We start from the raw sequence: 9403 nt of genomic DNA on the forward strand, positions 1-9403 counted from the left end.
AAGTTGTTGCTAGCCGAATGGGTGGAGGAGGTTGAAGTAATTCAAATCGGTAGGTAGAGTGTTTGTAGGAGAAAAGGTTGAAAGGTTGAGGGGAGTGTTTGAGTTGGCCGAATGTGGGACTCCCCATCTTGGAAAATTCGGTCATAGGACCTCTTGTTTCATAGGAGCTAAATTCTTTTATGCCATTTCTTGGGGTTCTCCTCATTTTGATTTTTTGTTTCTCAATTTTCTATATTGCCGAACAAATACTGAAAAGTGACTTCTCATGCATTCTCTTTGTTTTTCTCATTTCTAGCTGAATTAGTTGGTGCCATTCAAGTATTCTATTTTCTTTTTCTTTTTCTAAGGACCGATTCTTTCCATTCATAACCTACCGAATCTGCTCATATTCCCCTTCTTCGTCATCTTTTTCTATTCTTCTCCTTGGTGGCCGAATGCTCCCAAGTCTCTCAATCCATTGACGCAACCGAATGTTGTTTTCTTCCTCACCATTTACTTCCCTTTCTCCTCTTTCTCTCTAAAAATGTATATCTTATTGCTTTTCTCCTAAACACCTCTAGTTAAATCTATCCTTTTTCTCAAATTCTTTTTCCCCTCAAACCCCTTTCCAATCTCTTTCCATTTCTTTTTTTGGTTTTGTAAGCAACCTCTGCTAATCGAACTTTAGATGGGAATGCTAGTGATAAAGTGATGGCAAAGGTACCGGTTGAGATTGAGCGCGTAGCCTCTACTCTCGGGTTTAAGCGGCATAGGGTGTGGCGGTTCGAGACTTTCCACCATGATGCGGAAGTGTGGTGGCACCAAACTTTGGATTATGTAGGCAAATTACAGTCAACCGATCTACTCAAGGCAAGTGGTAGTTTATCTTTCGGTTAAGTGGTTGTTAAGAGTTTTTCTAACACTATTTGATTAGTGATTAACTGAATGTTATGTTTGAATTTAGGTTCTGGCGATCGTGAATTCTTAGTACTCTATGTGATCAGGTGTGTAACCGTATGCTGTGTTTGATGATTGGCTGAAAAGCCTAAAGCGTGTGTTTTTGTATGCGGTATTCGATAATCGTTTGGAAGCCGAAAGTATGTGTGTTTACATTGCTATGACTGTAGATCGGCGAAATGCCGAAAAGCCAAAAATATGGTGTATGATGCCATATGGGCGTAAGATCGCACGTGTGGTGAACCGAGCCCACGAGCATGGCCTTTAGACTGTAGAGGCCAACACAAGCGCTCTTGGGGTTGTGGGCTGTTCTGGGCCTCGTTGGGCCGAAGTGGGTTGTGTGGGCCAAGTGGGCTTGTGGTCCTACATGGATAAAATGTCTGTGATGCGGTAAATGTTGTTTGGACTGTGACGTTCGCATTGCTGGGGCTGTTTTAGGGCTAAATGGGCCACATGAGTGTGTGGGCCCACTTAGGCCGAGTAATGGGCCTTTGGCCCACTTACACCGTTATGTCTATTTAGGTTACTTAAGTTGCTCAAGGTGACGGTGGACCATCTGTTGGGACGTTAAGACCTCAATTTGTAAAATTACTGAAATACCCAGAGTTTGAAAGATTATCGAAATACCCCGATTTGTAAAATTATCGAAATACCCCTAGTTCATAAAATTATCGAAATACCCCCAATTTGTAACATTATCGAAATACCCTCGATTTGTAACATTATTAAAATACCCCCGGTTTGTAACATTATTGAAATACCCCTGGTCTGTAAGATTTTTGAAATACCCCCGGTTTATAAAATTATCGAAATACCCTTAGTTTGTAAAATTAACGAAATACCTTTGGTTTGTAAAATTACCGAAATACCCCCAGTTTCTAAGATTATCGACATACCCCCTGTTTATAAAATTATCGAAATAACCTCGATTTGTAAAATTATTGAAATACCCCCGATTTGTAAGATTATCGAAATACCCCCAATTTGTAAAATTATCGAAATACCCCTTATTTATAAGATTGTTGAAATACCCCCGGTTTGCAAAATGGTCGTAATAATCTTGTAGGATAAAATGACCGTAATACCCTTGTAGTGTAAAATGACCGTAATAACCCTTTAGGGTAAAATGACCATAATATCCTTGTAGGGTAAAATGACTGTAATACCCCTATAAGGTATAATGACCGTAATGCCCCTATAGGGTAAAATAACCGTAATACCCCTGTATGGTAAAATGACGATAATGCCCTTATGTTCTATATAACTGTTGTGCTTATGATATACATATGTGATTGTACTGAGTATGACTTTGCATACACGTAATATTTATGACATGACATACTGCATAGGGTTGGGATTTTGATATGGAGGAAGTATTGTACTGGTGACTATGTCACATTCACTATTACTGGTGGCTTTGCCACATTTACAGTTTCTGGCAGCTATACTGCATTATTATTACTGGCAGCTTTACTGTGTTATTGGTGTGCTGGGTGGGTGGGTCGATTTTATCCCCACATGGTGTGTTGGTTGGTATGGGTGGTGTGTTGGCTGGATTGGGATTGATTGCATTATTGCACTATTGCATTTCTGTTACTGATACTGTTACTGCAATGGACTTAGGCCCACCTTGTTACTGTATTGGGCTTTGGCCCACTTATACTCTGAACTGGACTGTACTGTTACTGTTAAAGGGCTTTGGCTTAGACTATTTATGTTTTTGTATACTAACTGTTACTCTAGTAAGGGGATTACACACTGAGTTTTCATAAACTCACCCTTTCTTTTAACTGTACAGGTAAACCTCAGCCTTAGACGGTTTGGAGCCACAAGGGACTCGGAGGTGACCACACGATTGCTGATGTTCTACTTTTAGACTAGGAAAAGATGAGGTTTTAAAATAATAATTGTTTTCAAGGAAAACACGCATTTTAAACTTCAAGGGTTTTTTAAAAGCTTTCGCGGTTTTGTTCAGTTTAAGGAATTAACGGTGATAAATAATGGCAATTGTTTTGACAAATTGACTTCAATTAGTAACAACTTAATTTGCCAAATTTTCGCAAGCAATAAAAACTAAAAGGGTTTTAACTTAAATTCAAATTCTTAATGATAAGTCTTATTTTTGAAAAGCACTTCGATGTGACACGTCCGATTCAGCCATAACGTTTAGGCTGGATTTGGGTGTTACATTTAGTGGTATCAGAGCCAGGTTACAAAACTCGGTTGGGAAATGGGCCTTAGTTTTTGGATTTTAAAGTTATTTACAAATGATTCTGAAGCGTTTTGAAGGATTTTTATTATGCGGTTCACTGAGTCTCCGACGTTGAATCCTTAAGTTTCTGAAACTGTTGTTTGTTTTCATTGAAAAGCAGTAGATAGAAATACTAAGATTTCTTTAAATATTAGACTGTATTGCTACACTTGAATTTAGAGTTTGTATTTATTCTGTGTGTGTTCTGGAAATGGTATGCATGTGATACCTATCTGCTCCGATGGATAGATGGTTTGGTGTGTGCTTGTATTATGTAACATCCCAAACTCAGCTCGGATGTTATGGCCGAATCTGGCGTGTCAATTAAAGTGTTTTAGTGAAAACCTTGTTTCATTGAAAACCCTTCCTTAAAAAGTTACATCTCAACTGATTAGTAAAATCTCTTTTCTGATTGCGAAGCTTTATTTAAAACATTCGATTAAAGAAAACTTATCCTCTAAAAATTTAGTTGCGAAAATGTAGTATTAAAAGAAAACTATGGTTTAGAAAATCTATGTTCCACTTCTTGTAATTACAACGCATGAAATTGAAAATCCCAACAATAACAAAAGGGGGAGGCCTTATTACAATCCATACTAAATGAAAATTACTTAATAAATGAGTAACTTAAATACTTTTAATACGAATCCAAATTGTCTTGCTAGCTGGCCACCCAGAGTCCCTCCAGACATCGAACCTCCTACTGAGCATCACTTGAGAAAAATAAAAGAGGGGGTGAGTTTTTACGAACTCAATGTGTACAACCCTCAACAAGTAACAAGCAAACATCATTCACTATACAACATACATTCAATGCAATACAGCGCAACCCACCCCAATAATCCATCCGCTACACACAACTCCATCCCCCGATACACACCATGTGGGGATATAAATATCGACCCACTGATAAACCGTAATTTATACATATTTTTATCCCATGCTTAGCGCATTTACGGATGATTTCTCCTTAGATTTGGTGAATTCGATGCTCCTAATCCTTTAATTTCATGTTTTATACTTAGGTGAGCATAGGAAAGTAAAAAGAGCGAGAAACAGGCCAAAAATGGAGAAAATAGACCCACATGGGAAAATAATACGGCCTGGACTTCCTCACACAGCCGTGTCAATTTGGCAAGATCGAAACACGGCTGACACGGGTAGACCACATGCCCGTGCCTATTTAATAGCCTTAACCATAGGCTGGAGTAATTCTCACACAGGCGTGTCACATGGGCGTGTCCCTATCGAGCCCAAGTTTAGTCCTATTCAGAAAGAGGCTAATTTTTATGGCTCTTAGGCATTGAAAAGCCTATTTAAACACTTGAAGAGCACTTAGGAGGGGGACACAGAGTAAGAAGCAAGGAATTACTCAAGTACAGCCTATTGATCCATCTCAAGAGCCGGATTCATCATCAAGATTGGAGATCTCCTTTCAAGTTCCCTCAGGAGTTTTGGGTTTTCTTATGTTTTGTTATCTTTATGCTTTTAAGATGTTTTCTTTCATAAATATGAACTAAACCCCCTAAATACCTAAGGAGAATGAAACCTAAGATAGATCTTGTTATTATTTCTAAATTGTATGATAAATATTTGACTTGTTCTTAATTATGTGTTCTTAATTCTTGTTTTAATATTCCAGGATATTGATTCAAGTTAACACTCTTATTTAGAGGAGGAATAGACCCTGTCTAAGAGTAAAATATTCATAATTAAGTGGAGTTGATTGCGAGCCTAGAGATAGGGTGACAATATTTTCCAGATTAGGGTGAAACCTAATAAAAGAATCCATAGATCGAGTTAATGCAATTTTAGGGTGTTAATTAGAAAGAGATTTCAATTATTCAACCTTGGGTTAGACGTTATTACTCTCGAGAGAGATAATAATATAACTTAGGGGTTTCTACAGATCAAGTCAAATGAATAAATCGTCTGATTCAGAGTCAAATAACAAGTGAAGTCTAGATGGATTTTTCCTTAGGTATTGTCTCAATCAATCGAATTTTCCCAAAAGTATTTTCCCGAGTTTTCTTTCTGTCCATTCTTAGTTAGTAATTAGTTTAGATAACCAAACCTCATAATTTTTAGGCTAGATAATAAAAAGAAAGAAAATACTAGTACTCGTAGTTCTTTTGGGTTAGACAATTCGGTCTTGCTGAGCTATACTACCACTCTATAGGTACACTTGCCTTAATCATGATAATAAGTTAGTCTCAAGAACGATTCATTTATAAATCTTTAAAACCTGTAACGAATATCACACAATCAAGTTTTTGGCGCCGTTGCTGGGGAACTAGGATATTAGGAACACTCGATTTTTATTACTTTAGCCATTTTACTTTTATTGCAATTTAAATTTTTATTTTCTTTTCTAATTCTTCATTCATTTCCTTCTGACAGGTTTTTCTAGTTTATGACCAGAAGAAACCCGTCAGGACCACTACTTTTTGATGGTGAGATTGACTGCACAGTTCGCAGGAACTGGAGAGAAATAAGGCGAAGCCTAAGATACATAGAGGATGAGCAAGAGGATGATACTTCAACCACAACCAAGGAGATGGCTGAAAACTAAGAAATTCCGCTACCTCATGCGATTGTTGCTGATCCAGTAAATCAGAATCCTACTCCACACACTATGTATGGTTATGCTAAACCTAATTTAATAGGAACTGAGTCAAGTATAGTTAGACCTACTATTGCTGCAAATAATTTTGAACCGAAACCTAACACAATTCAAATGATACAACAGTTTGTTCAGTTTTATGGTTTGCAGGACGAGGATCCTAACGCTCACTTGGAAAATTTCCTAGAATTTTGCGATACCTTTAAAATTAATGGCGTTTCTGATGATGCCATTCGCCTTCGGTTGTTTCCCTTTTTGTTAAGGAATAAGGCTAAACAATGGTTGAACTCGTTACCACGAGGTCAATCGCTACTTGGGAACAAATGACTGAAATGTTTTATTAAAATATTTTTTGCCGGTTAAAACAGTCAACTTACGTAATGATATCTCTTCTATTATACAGATGGATTTAGAAACACTCTACGATGCATGGGAGAGATACAAGGACCTTTTGAGAAGGTGCCCTTACCATGGGTTACCGCTTTGGCTATAGGTTCAAACGTTTCATAATGGCCTGAATCTTTCGACTCAGCAGATGATTGATGCAGTTGCTGGAGGAACTATCAATAATAAGACACCTGAGGTGGCTTATGAATTTATTGAGGAGATGTCACTGAATAACTATCAGTGGCAAGTTATGAGAACAAAGCCGACAAAAGCAGCCGATATTTTCAACCTCGATGCGGTTACTATGCTATCTGACCAAGTAGAACTCTTAAATAAAAAGATTGATAGTTTGTGTGGTTTTACTCAAGTACATCCAGTGATGAGGTGCGATTCGAATGGAGAAGGAGCATGCATGGTTGGAGGAACAAGTCCAATATATGGTAACAATAACTTTAGACCCAAAAATAACCCATATAGTAACACTTATAATGCAGGTTGGAGGAACCATCCCAATTTCTCGTAGGGCGGTCAAGGAAATCAAAGGCCACAACATCCTTCGGGTTTTCAACAACCACCTAACCAGCAAGAAAAGAAGTTGAACCTTGAGGAAATGTTAACAAAATTCATCTCGGTGTCAGAAACTCGTTTCCAGAATACCGAGACAGTTCTTAAGAATCAACAAGCATCAATCCAGGGCTCGAAACTTAGATAGGCTAACTCACCAAACTGATTTCTGAACGACCACAAGGTATTTTTTCGAGTAACACTGAATCTAACCCAAGGGAGAAAATCAATGCAATTACCATTCAAGATGTAGAAGGGTTAGTTGCACCTGAACCAGAACCAAAGCAAGAAACTGTGGTAAGTAAAGGCAAGGGTGAGGTGGACCACAATGACCAGAAACCGGTAAGTAAAGAATAAAAACCTCGTGTTCCATACCCAAACATGACAAGTACAGACCACACAGAAGAAAAATTCGGTAAATTCCTTAAATTATTAAAAAATTTACATATTAATTTATCGTTTATTGAAGCTCTTTCGCAGATGCCAAACGCAGTCAAATTCTTAAAGGAGCTTTTAACAAATAAAAGAAAGATGGATGAGGTGCCACATGTGGAATTAAATGCAGTTTGCTCAGCCATATTACAGAATAAGCTACCTAGCAAATTGAAAAATCCAAAGAGTTTTACGATTCTTTGTTTAATTGGTAGATTAGATGTTTATCATGCATTGGCTGACTTAGGGGCAAGCATTAATGTTATGCATTATAAAACGTTTAAACAGCTAGGTCTTGGGAAACCCAAACAAACTAGGATGAGCATTCAATTGGCTGATAAAACCATTAGATTTCCTAGGGGTATCATTGAAGATGTTCTTGTTAAGATCGATAAATTTATATACTAGTAGACTTTGTTGTTCTAGACATGGAAGAGGATAGTAACGTACCTTTAATTTTAGGACGACCCTTTTTAGTGACTGCTAGAACCATTATTGATGTTGGCACAGGGGAACTCATACTTTGTGGCGAAACAATCACCCTTTAAGCTCGTAATTCGATTAACACATCGAAAATTGAAGTTGGTTGTATAAATCATTCTACTAGTATTGATCATGTGGTGAAACCCTCTGTGCAGGAAACAGTTACAAAGAACGCATATGAGCCGTGTTCAAACAACCAAAAAGGACCTATCTATGAAGAAAAAAGGCTACAAATTGATAAGTTAGATGAATGGCAGACACAGAAATCGAGAACACCTGATAAACTGAAACGGAGCCAAGACGAGCTTAATACCTCACCAAATCAATTTAAGGTTGGAGACAAAGTACTACTAGATGTAACAGATCCTCGCATTACCACTTCTGAACCTAATGAAGAAATTCCTCTTACGGTACTCAGTATTTTTTCATATGTTACAGTCGAGGTAAATCATCCCAAATTCAGCACATTTAAGGTAATCAATACTTGTCTTAAACCTTATGTTGATAAAATTTATAGTAGGGACGAGGAGTGTAAACTCCTCGCTCCACCTTGACTATGCAAAAGTGAGGTAAGTCGAGCTTAGACTATAAATAAGCACTTCTCAGGACGCAACCCGAGCATTAACAGAGTTAATTTCTTTAAATTTGTAGTTTTTAACATCTAACATACTAACTGAATCATGGAATGCAGACTTTCTAAAGACCACACGACCAGGCACACGGGCATGCATTAGGCCATGTGAAAACAGGGCAAGATTTTTTCCCCAACACGGGATACGATAAGTTGCCACAGTCGTGCGACATGGCCGTGGGTGAAACTGCCAAAACAACACGGACGTATGACACGCCCGTGCCTTTAAACCGTGGTTGAAACTGAGAATGTAACACGAGCGTGCGACATGCCCGTGCCCTCCACCCGTGGTTGACACTGTCAAAACAATCTGTAATAGCCCTAATTTGACCCTAGTCGGAAAATGGTTTCGGGACCACAAAACTGAGTTGTAAAAATAATTAACCGTCATATTCGATGCTTATTATATGTGAACGTGCATGTGTGAAAGTTTCATACTGTAATTTTGTTAATTGTATGTGAAATTATTAAATAGGACTTATGTGAGAAAATTTTGAAATGTGATAGATAAATTTATAAGTGGTTTATTAATGCATGTTTTAAAGAGTTTGGACTTGCATGTCAAATGTCCCTTTTTGTTTATATTGGCCGGCCATGTTGATGTTTATGACAATATATATGTATTATTTATTAGTTTTAAGGCAACTAAATGGTTTTATAATTTTTATAATATTAATGAATAAAGAAATAAGTGAAAATTTGGGTGAAGAAAACAAAGCTTTATCTTTGTCTTTTTGGCTGAATTGAAAGAAAGAAATGGGGCAAAAACATTCGGTCACTTGAAGCTTGAAGAAGGTTAGTAAATTATGTTAGTTTTTGAAATTTTAAGCATAGTTTAAGTTAATTAACTAGTTTCATATTTAGCCCATTTGAAAACTTTGAAATTTGGATGTTGGTTTGAGCTTTTGGTTGTGATTGTCAATGGAGGAGATGAGATTTTGTTTGTCTTGAACAATCGTTTGGTATATAAATGTTAAATGGGAGCAAATGCCATTTGGGTGATTGAAATAAATAATTAGAGGTTTAATTATCAAAAGGTTCGGCTATGTATATGATTTTTAAGGTATAATTTTGAATAATATAAGTAATGTTATGC

General features: G+C 37.2%; 1 non-coding gene across 1 annotated transcript; it reads right to left on the reverse strand.

The window, feature by feature from the left end:
* Positions 1–6180: 6180 nt before the first annotated feature.
* LOC128291231 (small nucleolar RNA R71) lies at positions 6181–6287 on the reverse strand. Its single transcript, XR_008281007.1, has one exon. It is a non-coding gene; the product is annotated as a small nucleolar RNA R71 (small nucleolar RNA).
* Between the last annotated feature and the right edge of the window lie 3116 nt (positions 6288–9403).

Source organism: Gossypium arboreum, chromosome 3 (genome assembly GCF_025698485.1).
Source record: "Gossypium arboreum isolate Shixiya-1 chromosome 3, ASM2569848v2, whole genome shotgun sequence".
In the NCBI taxonomy this organism is placed as follows: domain Eukaryota; kingdom Viridiplantae; phylum Streptophyta; class Magnoliopsida; order Malvales; family Malvaceae; genus Gossypium; species Gossypium arboreum.